General features: G+C 40.0%; 1 long non-coding RNA gene across 1 annotated transcript; it reads right to left on the bottom strand.

The window, feature by feature from the left end:
- Positions 1–938: 938 nt before the first annotated feature.
- On the bottom strand, positions 939–17,126 carry LOC124173241. Its single transcript, XR_006868471.1, has 3 exons — positions 17,116–17,126; positions 7,657–7,659; positions 939–1,022 (listed from the first exon to the last, which is right to left on the bottom strand). It is a non-coding gene; the product is annotated as an uncharacterized LOC124173241 (long non-coding RNA).
- Positions 17,127–17,825: the final 699 nt, after the last annotated feature.

Below are 17,825 nucleotides of genomic sequence, written 5' to 3'. Positions count from 1 at the left end.
TTCTACGCAGAAAAATGAGGTCAGATAAGACACGTCGGCTTTTTATGCTAGTTATCCTGAGGGAGGAAAGGATAGCGTCACGGGCGTAATATCTGAGTGTGGGGATTCGATGGCGGGCAACAGCAAGAAAGAAGTTTACAGGGCGGTTGAACATGCTTATAGTAGTGGGGCAGGCCTACCAAACTGGTGAGCAGTATTCTAGTGTAGGGAGAATGCATCCGAAAAAAAACTGTTCTTAAAGCGGTAGGGTCGTGAAGTTAGTTGATATAGCACACCAACAAAGGTCATTGCTTTTTTCACTATCATCGAAATGTGATCCTAAAATTTTAATTTGTCATCAAAGGTCACACCTAGGTCCCAGTGGGAGGTTACAAGATGTATAGGTTTACAATTAAAAGGCTGTAAGTTCAGTAAGCTATTCATCGTGTCATGCTAATTGCATCACAAATATCTTTTTTCTCAGAAAATTAAGCTTTAATTAAAAGAATTAAATTAAATATTGATAAAAATAGGATGAAAAATTACTAAACGGAAATAAAAGTTAGTATTTTCGAAATCTCCCTCCCCATCACGAAAAGTGCATGAAAACCTACAAAATAGGGGTCATTCAATTTTTAGAGTTACCATGCACACAAATATCTTTTTTCTCGTAAAAATAAGCTTTAATAAAAAGAAATGTAAATAATTATATTCATCATTAGTCTCCTAAACTAATGTTTTCAATTTAAACTAACCTCTGACATCAGACAATTAATGTGTTTTATTTTTAGGTATATGAAATAGAACTATTTTCATTTTAATGAAACACCCTATATCTATAGGAATTGCCCTTCCTCCTAAAAATCTTAAAATAATATCATTTAAAGACAAGTACTATTCGTAGGAAATTAACCTACATTGATGAATTCTAAATCCATAGCACTTTTCTGCCAAAATAGTAATAAAATTCAAAACATAAAAAATATTTTTCAATTATGGTCCTTTCGTACTAATAACTGATATTAAATTGGGGATAGAAACCGCTCTGGGTCAAACCGGTCTGAACTCAGATCATGTAAGAATTTTAAGGTAGAACAGACGCATTAATTAAGCTAATGCACCTAATTATTATCTTAATCCAACATCGAGGTCGCAACCCTTCCCGTAAATGTGAACTATGAGGGAAGATTACGCTGTTATCCCTACGGTAACTTAGTCTAATGAATTCCCACGAATCGCACCTAAACGTGATGATAGTTTCTTGTTTACTTTCAATATGCCACTTCTTCTGCTCCAACCACGAATTCCTTTCTCGCCGCTGTGATGTGGTGCCTTCGCCGTTAGGCCGCTATCCACAGTCTCGCTGCGAACTTCCGTGGCGAATGCTCCTCTTTGCCTCGGACTGTGAGTACCGGGGTCGCTCGCTACGAGGCGTTCGCGTCGCACAATTCGACGCGAGCCGTGTCCGTGTGCTTGTCGGTAGAATAGCAGTGCTCAAAGGTTGCCTCGCCCCGTGTTGCTCTGCGTAAAGTGGACGGATACCCAGTGGCGGCTTGCCTATATAAGGACTCTCGGACGCCGCCCCTACCAAAGATTTGAAAAAGGAAAAAAACAAATACGCATTCAAATGTAATCATACATCTAATTTAATCAAAGTGTTTTATCAATCGCATACATCGAAAATGTAGGATAAAAACACGCAAAAATCGTGGGAAAAGTTCGTATTAGTAGCCGTGGAGCGCTGGCAAGAACGTCCCAATCCATATTAACATTCAATTATATGATATAGTGGTTGTGGTGGGGGTTGCTGTTGCTATGACGCGTCTAAGCTAGTGCCTTGTGGGAGTTTTGGGACGCCGCCCGAGCATGCGTAGTAAGCGACGTATCTAGTTTGTTGACATCGCCGCGCCGCCCGGCGGCCGTATAATCTTGGTGTGTTGCAGAATACCTTATTTCGGTGACCAGTTCACTTATTATGTGTAAATTGCTTTAATTTGAATAGGCCTAGTTGTAGGTGATTTAATCGAGTTACTGATTGATAGTGTTTTGGTGTTAGTGATTGTTTTGTGTATTAATAGACTCTAGATTACCTGAAAAACTCGCTAAAATACACAAAATATTCAAAAATGTTAACCCCCGGTGAAGTGTGCCCCGCCCAGCATTTGACTCATGAGCCGCCACTGTGGATACCTGTGACGTCTGCCTCGCACCATAACAAGACACAATTCTGCACTGCAAACCAACGAACCTCCACAACGAAACTGTCATCATGGATAATCATGACTTGATCAGACAATAGAGTAGTTACCTTCATCAAACGAAAACGAAAGGCATTGATTGCGAGTCCCTACCCACCATTAGTGTATTCATATTATACAAATTATTTGGTTTTACAAATCCCAGTTTAGACGAATGGCAATTGTCAATTTTAACCTCATTTGAAAAAGGCCAGATTGGCCCCCATGCGATCCCACTCCACGTGACGTCACAGGGACCTAGTTTCCATACGAGTAGATAGGAGTTTTACATCGTCTGAGATTACCAATGCATGCATGAGGCACAGAGCTCAGGGAAACATCTCTTAATAATCACCTATTAAAACTGCCTATGGTCGGAAAGTCTCCTTCGTTTGATAGGGGAATAATAATCCTTATTTAAGCCAAGCGCTACCAGCTAGCAGGGTACTCTTAAACCTGCCAGCATCCTGCGTCGTGTCAGCGCTCAAAGCTTCACCACAAGGTCACCTCACGCGGCGACAGCTGGAACCAGAAATACGTCACACGGACTTTTCTTATCATTCATACTTAGCCGTCGCGTTTTTGCGCGCTTGAAAATTTTACACTTTTCGTTTAGTCGCGTAAAATATCTGTCGTCATTCAAAATTCGGAAAGCGTGAAATACGTACTCCAGGAGTAATAATCTTTCGATTTAGGCAATAGAAAAATAATAGGAAACCACCCTATTCACTTATCAGTCGTCTTTCCTTCTAGTCTACTTTCTTCATCTTCATAATTTCCATCAGTTTCTTCAAAAATTACCCTATCGAAAGCCTTTTCCAAGTCTATAAAACATAGGCTTATTCCTTTTCCTCTTTCCTTATATCCAACCACCAACCATCAGTAGTCCTATGGCAAACCCCCTCCCGTTACCTGGCCCCCCGCTTTGCCTAACATTGCAGAACCACAATTGTAACATTTTTATATCATAGGATGTGTTTGTCTTATATATGTTTAAAATCAGTTAAAATAAAATAAATTGATGTGGCTTGATTATTGCTCATTACGATAAAAGTTAAGGAAGCTCAAAATTTCTTTTGCGCCCATTGACTTTCTTCTGTTTTCGCTACTCAAGTCGACAAGAGTGTAGAATTGCGATTGATTTCCAATTGTTGATAGGATTATAATATTTATTCTGCAATTTTCTTCCCAAACAACTCTTTACACGCCGTTTATTTACTGCCTTACTGTTTTGCAGACTATTTCCTTGTTATTCTTCTCGTTTATTTACTGCAGAACCTTCAAATCAGCTTCCTTCATGCATTAGCCACCTTAATATAGATCAGTTAATCCTCTAGTGATGCATATCGATTATATATTCTTTCGAGTGTCATATCCGTAAGCGACTGCTACAATCTGATCTCAGCGAGGGCCTTATATCCTATCGACTATTGAGGAAAAAAGTATCTAAAAAAATCCGTGCCACCGCTATCGCCATGGGGGAATTTGATTTCCTTTCTGACGCTATTTCTTTCTAATAAAACGAGATGAAGGAAGTTCAAATGCCACCTAAAGTTGAGACGAAATATGCCCTGTCTATGCCCCACTCCAAGCCTAATTCGTGGTATAGTCGGTAAAAAAAGAGGTGCTGTCGATGTGCTTGTTAGTAAAATAGGCATTCTATTCGACTTCCATTTCATCGCTTTCTCGCTTTGCTCATATATCTTTCGATGCGTCGCACTTTCACTTTTCTTTCGTGCCAATTCACTCCTAGTCCAAACCAACTCCTTCGATCTAACGACTCTGAAAGTTCTCGAAGACGAAAAGCAGTCTCTAGACAGATGATAGCAATATTTATGAGTCCCTTTCAGCATAGAATAGAATATAGAATATAATATTTATGCTCCAGCCGTCACCCTTGAAGTAAAACTCAATTTACAATGATAGCCTCACCAAAAAGATCATTAGGTACACACACGAACAATCAAATCCAAGTGTGGCGAGATAATTATATTTTTATATGGTTTTGTTTCATTATTTTATCGTTTTTTAATTTCATATTGGTCATTTTCCTTTGTTGCTATGCAAGTTATTACGTTTAAAATAAACAGTCATTCGTTGTTTAGCGACGTAAGAGTGCACATCGCATTGAACTAAGTAGGCATTGTTATTTAAATATTTTATTTTAATTGAGCTATAAGAACTCTCGTAAGAACCCATAGAAGTAATAACGATATAATTTATTTATTTATTAAATTATTCAAACACAGCCAAAATGGCCTTTTCGTTGAATACAAAACATAAAATCTGCAACTTTAACAAATATAAACTATAGAAAAATATACAAAGGATATAAAAAGAAAAAAAAATGGATTCAGTAGATGGCTTTTCGAAGCTGCCTCTTGAATAATCTTACGGGCATTGAAAGATCCAGGGAAGGGTGAGTACTCGAAATGGCACTGAAAGAGGTGGGGAGTCTGTAAAAAAGTGATCTCTGAGAGAGAGAAAGACGGAATTTAGGTTGTTGTAGTAGGTGGTTATTACGGAAGGAGCGAGAGGGAATGCGGAGTGAAAAGAAAGGCATCATATCTGAGGATCGGAACTTGCCATTTAAGGCATTGTAAATGAAGGAAATATCATGGAAATTCCTACGGTAGGATAGTGGGACCAATGATAGGGCAGACATTACTTCAGAGCGAGAAGAATTACGGAGGTGAGGAACACGGTGTCGGACTACTGAAATAAAGAAATTAACTGGGCGTTCAAGAATTTTAAGGTTGGAGGGGCTGGCAGTGGAGTAAATGACGGAGCAGTACTCGAGGATTGGGAGAACGCAACCGGTGAAAATAGCTCTCAAAAGCGATTGGATCGGTAACAGAAGTGAGTCGATAAAGAACTCCTACAACTGACATGGCCATGGATTTAATTTTGTTAAGGTGCGGAAGAAAAGTTAGTTTGGGGTCGAAAGTAACACCAAGGTCATTGATGGAGGAAGCAATCGGAACAATTTCATTAAAAATAGTATATTTATGAGGAGTGGGGTTGCGTTTTAAAGAAAAAGGTATATATTTTGATTTGCTTGTATTAATTTTGAGTTGCCACTGAAGGCACCAGGCCTCGAGGGAATGAAGGGAAGACTGCAAAGACTGAGAGTCAGAAGTATTCTCAACTCTTTTGAATATTTTGCAGTCGTCTGCAAAGAGGAGAATTCCGCATGCGTTAGTAAGTGCACAGCTCGTAATATCGTCAACGAAAAGGGAAAAGAGAAGAGGTCCGAGAACGCTGCCTTGGGGGACGCCTGAAAGGATGGGGATGCTCGGAGAAGACGCTCCGTCAAGAACAACTCGCTGAGTGCGGTCGGTTAGGAAATTCGATAATATAGATAGGAAAGAGCCGTGGATATTGTAGCGATGAGACAGTTTGTGGATAAGAAGGGTGTGGTTGACGGAGTCGAAGGCTTTAGCAAAGTCAATGTAGCAAACGTCTAGTTGAGAAGAGGCTTCGAAAGCAGCGGTGATATGCTGATGTAGAATAGATAGGTTCGTAACAGTGGAGCTAGCTGGAAGGAAGCCATGCTGCTGGGGTGAGATGTAAGCGATAGTAAATGATAGAAGTCGGTCATGAATAACACGTTCGAATAAAATAGAAAGAACAGGGAGGATAGACACAGGACGATAGTTACTTACATCATCTTTTTTGCCGGATTTTAAAATGGGAGTTACAAGTGCTGTTTTCCAAGTTGAAGGAAATGATCCCGCTGAAAAGAATCTGTTGAACAATTTACAGAGGGGGATGTGGAGAGTATCAGCTGTTCGGTGCAGAAAGAGTGATCCGAGGCCGTCGGCTCCAGTGGCTTTGTTGGGAGGCAAAGATTTAAGGAGGCGTAGAGTCTCCTCAGGCGTAACAGATACCACAGTAAGTGAGTGAGAGCAAACCGGATTAAGTGTTGGAAGTTCGAACTGCGGGGTGGGAGGGGTGAAGTTTGAGGAAAAGTATTTGTTAAAAGCCGAAGATCGCTCAACCCCCGAGAAAGACCCTTGGTCTGATTTAACGATGGATGGTAATCGGGCTGATTTCCGTTTCGAGTTAAATAATGACCAGAAGCGTTTAGGGTTAGAAGCCATGTCATCTGTAATTGATTTGATGCTATTACTATAATCGCGGCGTAAGAGATTCCGCGACACTCTACGAAGGGAAGAAAATGAGGCATATGTGTGGGGATTGGGAAAAGACTTCCAAAGCTTCCAAGCAGCTCTTTTGTTTTGAAGAACTCGGGAGGTTTCAGCTGTGAGCCACATGGGTTTTTTCTTCGATATTCTTCGGGAGGGAACGAAGTCATTGGTGACACCGTGCACAAAGTCATAAAATACTTCCATAGCGTCATCCGGGGACCCGCTCTCCAGGAGACCCCAGGGCAGGAGGGAGAGGGTGTAGTTGATGGCTTCCCAGTCGGCCTTCTTCCAAGATTTCACTGACCGCGCTGGTGGCGAAGTTTGGGCAGAAGTGGGGTGGGGGAGGGACATGGGCAATGAGAACTCGAGCGAGGAGTGGTCGGAGTTGAAAATATTCCTGCATGTGGTGGGAGAGTTCACACTGAATGAGGAAAGGATGAGATCCAAGGTTGCCAAATTTCTGGTGGGAAAAGGGTTGCACTGGAAAAGGCCCATGCCGTCTATAAAATGATCTATAAGAAACGTGCCATTGTTGTCGGCACTGATGCCGCTAGTCTGGGAACTCCATGTGATCGGGAGGTTGAAATCCCCAAGTAGAATTAGGTCACCATGGGTGTGAACGCGGAGGACCGACTCAAGGCATGCCTCTAACACTGATACAACACTTGAAGGGGGACGATAGAAGCAGCCAATGAAGAGTTTTTTCTTCCGGATTCCACAACCATCCTCAAGCCGAATTTCTACCCACACTATTTTGCACTCAGTTTCGAGATCGAAACGTCGAGTGGCCGGGATGGTGGAGTTAATCGCCAAAAGTACACCCCCACCACGAGAGCTCCGATCACGTCGAAATAACTGGTGACTGCGTGCTAATTCCAATTCACTATCGCCCACTCTATCGCTGAGCCAGGTTTCACACAGGGCTATCACGTCAAAAAAGCAGAGGTCGGAATAGTGGGAGGAAAGTATGGAGAGTTTGTTCTGAAGACTCCGAACGTTCTGGTAATATAATTGAATATCAGGGCCAGGGTTGAGGCTGACGTCCCCGGCTAAGAGAACAAGTAGGGCGAGTAGGTTCCACGCAGAGAATGACTTACTCAAGGCAGCCCGACGGGAGCGTCGTCTCGGCGGGCGGCCCAGCGGCTGCCGGCGTAGTTGGAGATGGCGGACGTTGAAGCCACATGCGTAGATAGCGTTGAAATGAAAATCACCATATCTGACACAGTTGTTGGAAAAACCAATCGTTTCGGAAATATACGGGAATGGGCTGGGTACACAAGACGATACACACACTGAGAGCACCACAACAGAGAGAATTACCACTGAAAACACCACTATTATATTAGACCTAGGAGTGCGTGGGTGGATACCGGCGGCCATCTTAGAACCCTCAGTATGATAAATAAATTAAAATAAGATAACAAAGAAGCAAAGATTGTAGTTTAGCCGCACGTATGAGATCTGTAGGTTGTGTTTTGTTAAGAAGAGGTTAATGTTGTACCTCTGTATTTCTTAGAGGCTTGAGCAATTTATATTTCAATGCATGACTGGAGCCTTTCTGTTTTAAGCCCTCAGGGATAGAATCCCAAAATTTAGACGCCGTAACGAGAAATGATTTTTGATTGGTATTTGAACGTAGAATTGGATAACGAAAAGAATAGTCCTAATGAAAGATGTTATCAGAGTGATTTCTGATTCATTCTTCAACATTTCCCTTAGAGAATACAGAAGGATGAAGAATTATTCTGAATTCCTCAATAATTATCATGATATTATCATCATCAATGATCATTCATATGCTAGGTATCGTTGTGAACAAGATCCAAAGATTATTTTGCCTCTAATCTCCTCTGCGCTTACTTCACTAATAACAATTCAATTCACATTCACGTATTTCTTCTCTTTTTTTTCTCTTAATTACTTGCCTTATTTAACTCATTCGGGGACTTCATTTTCACGTCTTTTCCATTTTTTGTACTTTGACGATTTTCTTCATCAGGATTCGTCAAGCGTATTGTGGGAAGATTTTTGGATGAGAAAATAAAAGAAATGCGCTATTTCGCACTCGTCCGACTGCATTTAGAATATGCAGCGATATCATATGGGATACGGTGGAGAAATAATTAATTCGCGAACTGAATAAATTACAAAGGAAGGCTGCGCGGTTCGTCAAAAAGCTGATACGGGCGTACAAACAGCGTTATTCAGATGTTAAGCGAATTAGGCTGGGAGCCGCTGGAGACTCGAAGGATGCGCGCTAGGCTTAGATTGCTTGAACAATTGAGAATGGATATCTTTAAGTGCGATACGGAGAACATAATAATTATTAGAGCCACACTATATTTCCAGGTCCGACAGAAGCGATAAATTAAGAGAGATATTTTGCCGAACGGATAGATATGCGAATTCGTTTTTCCCCCGGACCATAAAGGACATTAATAAATGCTAGTCGCAATTTTGTTAAAGCATTTATTTTTTATGTGTGAATGGCTATTGTCCTAACACCCTCTGCCACACGCCTTTCAGTTGGCTTGCGGGATAATACGTAGATTCAGATGTAGATGGTGTGGCAGATGAAATTATCCCGTCTTCTTCTTAAGGTTTTTAAAAGACTTCTATTGTTTCCTGCTTCTCTCAACACTTCCTCATTATCACTTCCTATGGCGGCCTTATACGCTGTGTACTATTGTGGAAAAGAAAGTATCTCTGCCAAATTTGTATCTCCGCTATCGCTTTGTGGAAAAATAGGTAGATATCCCAATTTGACGGCATTTCTTTCTAAGGAACGAGATGAAGGACATTCAAGGAAAGTTGTCTTTTGTCTACTCTAAGGTTTTGACGGAATATCCACGCGATCCAAGCCTAATTAGTTTGTGTTTTTTATTATTGGACCAATCGCAGATATCCAGCATTCAAGACATCTCCACATGCACACCACACAGTCATAAAAATATTACGTAGGTATCAACACAAAATGTAACACCAATCACGCAAAGCGAAAACCATATCGACGGCTATTTATTCACGTAGCATATCCATTCAAGGGTATAAAAATGGATTAACATTTAATGAGTCGTCCTAACGATTTTCGCCATTCATTTTATTTATCGGGACACCGTTGCTATCATTTATTGTACGAGGAGAGAATTACATTTTAACTCTATCTGTTTTTCAGTGTATTTCCTATATTTTCTTCTCGTGGTCGCACCTACCATAGTAACACGGTAAACAAAGGATATTATTCACGTCGTCTGAGGAAAAAGCAATTCTCCGAATGAATATACCAAAATATAAGAGTTCTATCTTCTAATAATGCATTCACAAAAGTTGTGTGGTTATCCATGCGATGCATTTTTAAGTCAATTCACGCACATTCGTTCATTTAGACATTAACTCGTTTTGGTCGCTGTACCGTGTAAACAAGTCCTCAGACATGAGGGAATTTCAAATGAGGTCTTATTATTATGGCAACCAAGGTTGTGACGGAATATGTTCACCCGCTATTAGCTTAATTCGTGCTGGTCGCTATAATGGTGGTGGTGCATCAGATATTTTTTGTTTTAATTAAAATAATTCGACATCCTTATCTTTACTTTCTCCCTTCTCTCTTTCGAAGCTTCGCACTTTCTTTTTTGACACGTGATGCCGGAATGCATTTCCTCACCCAACCCCACTTCTTCACTTAATCGTCCCTGAAAGTGTTTGAAGAGGAAAAGTAGTACATGTTGAAATCTCTAGAGGGATGGCAGTGTTAGCGATGAGTCCCTTTGAGCATAGAAATGAGTAGAATATAGAATATTTGTATACGCTCTGGACATCACCGTGGAAGAAAAACACAATTTAAAGTGATTGGCTGCCCAAAAACCTCATTATAGATACATAAATGAAAATTCAAACCGAATTAATAACGACATAAGAGTATGATGCAGAAATTACAACGAGATATAAGGATACATAAGAATTTGAATATAACTACATGCGTCATATCAGAGACTCTATAAATCAAATCCTCGGCCATAAATAGGCTGTCTTTTATTAAGCAGAGTTGAAATTATGCATACTGATTGTAGCCATGTGTACTTTTTATTTGAACACATGATTGGAGACCTTCCGTTTTAACGAGAAATGATTTTTGGAAGGCGTTCGTACATGGAATTAGAAAACGTAAAGAATGGAGCTTACAATTAGTGCGAGATGTTATCTTATATAGTTTCTCATTTATTATTAAATATTTTAGACAGAGCATAAGGAAAGATGTAGAATAATGATGAAGGCATCACCATGTGTCATATCATCATCCTTATAAGTAGATTTTGTTACTTTCGTATAAAAATATTCACTCAAATCTCAAGCAAAGAATTGTTAAAAAGGACAGTATTATTTTATTGTTGATATTAACGTAAAACTCTTTAGAAATCCTAATATTCGTTGATTGGATTTCAGAAGGATTTTTTAAAATTTTGATCACATGAACCCAGAATCAAATGACTCGATTTTCAATAAGTTCGAAGAATTCATATCTATTGTTAAAGGAGTTTATTTCGTGGCAAGTCATTATATTTGGACAGTCGGATATTCTGCTCAGAATTTGCTAATAATATTTCTATTAAATAACATATGAGGCTGATATCCACATCGGAATTTACCATAAGAGTACAATATCAAATAAATTAGCCGATTCAGAAGGGGACTTAGTCGCGGATTGGACAAAATTCTTGAAAAATCATCGTAGAATGACAATCGAAGAACGCCCGTATTTCTGATGTGATCAAGATGACGATAGAGGCAATAAATCGTTGATGGCACTAAGAGAATTGTAAAATGCGAAATGTACTACACGTGGCCCTTGATGGGTGGGGGCCCTCCCGGACCCCCTCGTTAAAGAGACAACGGAACATCGGTGGGCCCCTCTAGAGCAACACTAACCGCCATTTTGATTCGTTGCCAAGGAAGCCTGTTGTTTTGTTCCTAGGCATCCAAGCCAAAGGCTAAAAGAGCCTTGCTCAACACTCTGCGTGCCATTGCCGTAATATTACGTCTAATTAATCCTTCTGAGGATTGCCATGGACGTAATATTACTTCTTTCTATTAAATTGACTTTGTATGCGTAAAGCCGTAATATTTCGCCCGTGGTACTTTTCCAGTTTACTGCTTAGGGGGTCTGTTTTTTTTTCAAAAATCAACTGCTCGATGGAAAAAGAGAGTTCACTTCATTTTTACTTGAGGACGAAAAGTCCTCTGTAGCTACCGGCATCCTTATCTTAGGCCACTTAGTGTGAAAACTATTTTGCGGAAAGAACCGTTCGTTGAGGGTGCAGTGACCCTTTTTGTCATCCAGGATTTATAATGTTTTTCTTGGAACAATGCTTTTTTTATGATTTCCATGCTTTAAATAGTTCAAATTGAGCGTTATAATAAACTTATTATGCATATTATGGCGGTACATCATATGTTGCATCTTTTTTTTTACTTTTCAAAAACTCAAGGTTTTCATTGTTAAAGTATATATTTAAAAATTAGCAATAAATGTTATTCAACTCATTCATAAAGAAGAGAAAAGTCCATTTTTTACTGAAATACACATCGATATAAATATATTTTTGATGCTAAAGTTTTAAAAAATGTACGAATTTAGTAAAAATGGCTGGATTTTTCAGTAGAGCTTTAAAATTAGCAGCCGGAACTCAAAGTGTTAATAATCACCGATAAATCTATTAGATAACCGTGGATAGCTTCTGACTTATCCACTTATACATTCGTAACCCATTGAATCTGCTAGTCCCAGCGGCGCCGACTCCATGGGACCTTTAGGGGGACCGAGCCCCCCCCCCAAAAACTCGTTACAGATGTGAGGAAAAAATGTGTCAGGCTAGTCAATGCTAGTCAGTCCCCCCTGGCTAGTCCAATGTATTGTTCTCTCAGAAGAAATCTTTCTGTGGTCTTACGAAGCAGTGACGCAGCGAGGGGGGGGGGGTTTGGGGGAAACCCCCCCCCCCCAAGAGCTCATAGAAATTTTTAATCCGTTTCACATAATTAGATTGATATTACTAATAGAATAGTGTATGGATTAATGAAAAAATATCCCTCAGAAAACCGCAAAACTCACCATTTTTAACCATTTATCTTTAAAATTCCGCAATTTAATAATCTCGCACCTACCGCTTATCCTGGTGTGTATTCCATACCCCCAAACACCACGGTATTAGTTGCACCTATACCCCCCACCCCCTAGCCCTAATTCCTAGCTGCGTCCCTGTTCCGAAGGGGAATGAATGTTTAGGATATGATCAGGTATATTCGTTTCGTTGAGGCACATGAAGGAGAATCCAAAGGAAGGCTTCCAATGATAATTATAATGATTTATAATAATTTGTGTTGTTATCAAGGAGGACTGTTGTTTTGTTTTCAGGTATCCAAGAACGTGACCGTGATTGTTAAGGGCCTTTCTTAATGGCCACTAATAAATTGATTAGATAAACGTGGACATCTTCTGACTTCTGTCTCCGCATGCATAGGCCATTTTATCAGCCTGTCTAATCTATTTTTCTCTCAGAAGAAATCTTTCTGTGGTATTCCGTGGTGGATGTTGAGGAGATAATCCGATATCCGGTATTGCCGTTTCGTTGAGTCACATGAACGAGAATTTAAAGGAACTGTTAAGTACCATGTCGTTTTCGATAATACGTAGTCACCCACGAGCCCCACTTTACAGATGGGGTCGGTACTCAAACAAACTGCCTCCTATTAGGAACCCCTTGCCCTTAGAAAGAGCTCCTAACGAGGTTTATTATGTAGCCAGGAGGTTAAGGTATGAGTTTTGACCGATAGTCTCAGGTTCGTTTCTCTGAGTCGACATTTTTTAAATAATTTATTTCTGCTATTCATTACACGGAAGCCTGCTATTCAACATCATTTTCATGATTTATCACAGAAAATTTTGTTTTTCCGCGTTGAAATATTTTGTTAGCAATACGAAAGAGTCCGCTGTTTCCTTAAGTCAGTGCATGGGAGAGAACCATCATCCTAGCATCACAAAATCCAACGAAATTGTAACATGACGTTACATTATTTGCCGTGAAATCGCCGAAGACGTTCAATATACTGTGCGTTCTTCACGTCCCATCACGAGACTAAATTGTTAATAGCAAGAAAATATAATTGGACGGATATGCCTTTTTACGAGATAAAGTAAAAGTTCTGGGGGTGGATTTTTAAAAAATATACCATGAGCTGCATATTTATTCATGTAGTATTAAAACTTTGACATTATCTTCACCGGTCAGCAATCCTAGGATTGTTTTGACGCAGCTCACCACTCCATTTTTTTATCAGCTAATCTTACGTATTCCTTCTCTTTCATATCCATATAACCTTTTCCATTCTTGCCATCTACTTTTCCCATGACAATTGTTCAGGGATGCCGACTTACAAAAAATATTTGGGGGGCCAAAAACGGGGATCTTGCCCCGGAGATGTTATGAGTAGTCAGTATTAAGTTTTTATGCATTTTAGAAGAGTCATGTAACCAACATTAGAACCCTGATAACTCGAATCTCGATATCTGGACACTCCGGGGAAAATCAACAAGCCTGACACATATTTTACTCTTACCCATAACGAATTTTGGAGCGCAAGATTAATATTCAATTTCCAAATTGGAATTTTTACGAATAACAAGCAGGTTAAGTAAGAACTGCTTTCACTGTAATTTTCAGCGCGAAGGATTTTTTTATCGCATAAATATCCATTTTCAGTGGAATTCCCAATTCTTCTGACGATGACTTTTTCTGATTTAATAGAGACTAGCGCGAATTACGCTTGGAGCGCATGGGCAGAGTATATTCCGTCAGAACCTTGGCTGCTATAATAAGACCTCAATTGAATTTCTACCCCTATGAAAAAATTGTATAAAACTGTTTCAAATTTTTATACATGGCCATGGTAATGTATAAGAATGTATAAAAATTTGAAACATTTTTATAGAATTTTTTCATAGGGGTTCCGCCTCGTTCCTGAGGAAGACAACCTTGAGAAGGAAAGTCAATTTTCCCGCATTATAGTAAGGCTCAGAGCGGCCATGTCAATTTATTTCGTTACAAATTGCAGCGTTTTCAATATGTTTGGCGAGTTGCCATGGGAATCTGCACTAACAATAAGTAAATACGGAGAAGTTTTCTTTTCTTATGTTATTGGACGTGAAACACATCCTTGGTTTGTCGTCGTACTAAGATATACGTGATCATTAGACGACAATAAAGGAAATAAAGAAATAAAAATAAAATAGAGAAATAAATAAATATAATGGAAAACAGAGATTTTTAAGTGTCATTCTTTCCTCGTGCTATTGAGGGTAGCAACAGCGTCTCGATTAATGAAACAAATGGCGTCACTCGCTTAGTCGGATCGTTGCATGTTTATTTTCTTCCATAGTTCTAACTTTGAATAGATTCACTCTAGGAATTTAAGCAATCTTAAATTTTCTGTTATTTTCAGAACGATACCATTAATTTAAAACAATTGGTAATCCAGCAAATCTCCCCGAACCATAAAAGTTTAAAAAAAATGGTATTCGTAATGTTGTTTGAGGATTTGCTTTTTATGCGGAAACGGCTGTTGTCGTAACATCCCATGCCACGCACTTTATATGAGGATTGCGGGATAGAACGTAGATGTAAATGAAATCGACAAATATGGCAGTTAGAGCGTTCTCCAAGTCTAATTTAAAAGTTTGTTTGATAGTCTTCGTATATATTTTACTCCGCAAGATGCATCAATAGGCTTATGGCAGGGGATGACAAGGCTTCAAATAGACATTAACCTAGAGGAGAGATTTAAGTGTGTGTTGTGGGTGTTACGACGCTTGTCTAGTTTATTTAACAACTAATTAATTGTGCGCAGGAAATCAAATTGCTATACGTATCTCTTGGGCAAACTATCTTCCGTATTGTCTCGTTTCTGACCGATCTGAAATTATATTTCGGTTCTTGCATCATGCATCCTTTTCCACGCATTTTAAGTGTCCTTCTTCGATTTTTCAATCTGTCAAGAAGTGACTTCCAGTTTTTGGTTATTTTATTTGCCCATGTATCACTTTATATTTACGGTGTGTGGTAGTATTTAGTTTGTTGATATTCCTTTATTATTGAAGTTCTTATTTTAGCTTGTGTATTGTGTTGACAGCGGAACCGATTCGCGATCTCACAAACCAATGAAATGGTGGTACTCTGTCACATTGCCATGGAATAAGTTTCTTTTAACAATGAGGACATGTCTTGTGTTTCATTAACTATATATTGCTTCTTCGTTAAAACTTTCGCGAGTGCTGGTCAATATGATTAAAAACTTTTGGGCTATGTCGCCGCGTCAATTCTTTGTGTGGCACCAACGTTTCCCGACCAACGCTGGTCGCTTTTTCAAGGGATTATGAAGAGATGAGAATTTAAAATCTTTTATATAGGTATCTTATCAGTTGGTGGGGGGAAGGGAGCGGGAGGTTGGGGGAGTGGGTTGTTTTTTCCTCACTACGGGTTGCCAAGTACGGCTAATTTTAATTTTGGCATCCCTGTATAAATAATTCTTATCTTCATTGGATATTTCAATAGCTTCTCGGACGAGTCTCTGTTTAAAACCTTTTTACATAGGCGAGGATTTTGGTTTCCTCGCGGTCTATTGTGTGGCCAAGCGCTGCGTTTTCGGCTACCGCGGACTTTGTTGATTGCCCCAGTCGAATCGCTCTCGCGGCGTTCTCTTCTAGGCGTGTTTTGACCGACCTGCCTGTTTCGCCGATGTAGTTGTTCCCGCAGGTCTGGCGAAGGAATTTCGTAAACCCCTTCAACTTGTAGTGGAGTTCTATCCATGACGGTCTTTAGGAGATGTTTTAACTTTATGTGAGGCGAGAAGATTGTCCTTATCTGGAATTTTCGAAGGATATTTCCTATTACGTCTGTCGTCCCCGTTAATGTATGGCAGGAAGGCTTTCTTCTGATCGCTGAGGTCGATTGTGGATGAATTCGCGGCTTCTGCGGTGTTGTTTTTGATCTCGTTCTTTTTGACGGCTTTATTAAAAGTGCGAGAAATACCTCTGTCGTCGAATCCATTTCCCCGTAGAATGGCCTCAAGCTTCCGTCTCTCTTCGGCAAAGTTGTTCTGGTCACCTATCGTGTAGGAGCGGTGAATCAAGGCGTTGACCACTCCATTTATTTGTGCTGTGTGATGGTGAGATAAAGCGTGCAGGTACCGATTTGTTGCTGTTGGTTTTCGATACACTGTATGCCCCAATGTTCCATCCGTCTTCTTTTCCACGAGAACGTCCAAGAATGGAAGTTTTCCGTCTTCCTCAACCTCCACTGTAAACTTTATGTTTTCGTTAATCCCGTTCAAATAGGTATAGAATTCTAGAAGCTTTTCTCTGCCGTGCGTCCAAATTATAAAAGTGTCGTCGTTACATCTGACCCAAATCTTGGGCTTGTGGGCGGCGCTCTGAATTGCTGTTCCATGAATATGTTTGCAATTGCTGGGGAAAGAGGGGAACCCATCGCTGCTCCAGACGCCTGTTGATAAAAATTATTCCTCCAACGGAAGAAAGTGCTCTTAAGGCGGAAGAAAGTGCTCTGCCGGCTTGGCGATGTTTTCTCAGAATCTGTCTTTGATGACATTTACTGCCTCGTCACTAGTAATATATTTGTGAAGAGCGATGTCATGCCAAAGCTGACTAGGATGTCTTCTTTTTTGACCTTGATGCCGCTAACGATCCGAAGAAAATGTTGAGAGTTTTTCACGTATGATTTCGCCTCTCCTATTGCGGGCTGTAAAATCGGCGCCAGGTATGTCGCTAATTTATATGTTGGTGAGTCAATAGCGCAGACAATGGGCCTAAGGGGCACTCCTTCCTTATGAATTTTTGGCAGGCCGTAGATATAAGGAGTTTTCGGATCCTGTGGGCTGATTCTTCTTCTTCTTTCGGCGGTATACGGTACACAAGTATTTATTATTTCTGTCACTATTCTCTTGTATCGGGAGGTTGGGTCTCTGTCGATCTTTTGATAAGGTCCTTCCGCAAGTAGTTCTTCTTCCATCTTCTTATCTTATTTTTCTTTCCCTAGGACGACCGTCGTGTTGCCTTTGTCTGCTGGTAATATCACGACGTTGTCATTTTCTTTCAATTTTCGAAGCGCTTCCCTCTCTGCAATGGTGCATGGGCGATTGCATCACAAGTTAGCACACAAAATATGAGGAGTAGCACTTGAAATGATGCTAGTAGGGCCGGATTGACATGGATCGGATACCAAATACAAAGGAACCAAAAATCAACTTGATAACATCAAACTAAGTTTAAAATGAACTGCGTTTAAATCTTCCTGCAGGGTTTAAAGGTCCACTGCTACACATTAGAAATTCAGGGTTCACTTATTGTTCCAGCGCAACTTGAAACAGGGGGGAAAAGTTCCACTTCTTTGCC

The sequence above is a fragment of the Ischnura elegans genome, assembly GCF_921293095.1.
Source record: "Ischnura elegans chromosome 13 unlocalized genomic scaffold, ioIscEleg1.1 SUPER_13_unloc_4, whole genome shotgun sequence".
NCBI classification, from domain to species: domain Eukaryota; kingdom Metazoa; phylum Arthropoda; class Insecta; order Odonata; family Coenagrionidae; genus Ischnura; species Ischnura elegans.
The sequence above is the reverse complement of the archived record's forward strand: the minus strand, read 5'-3'. Positions and strand labels throughout refer to the sequence as shown.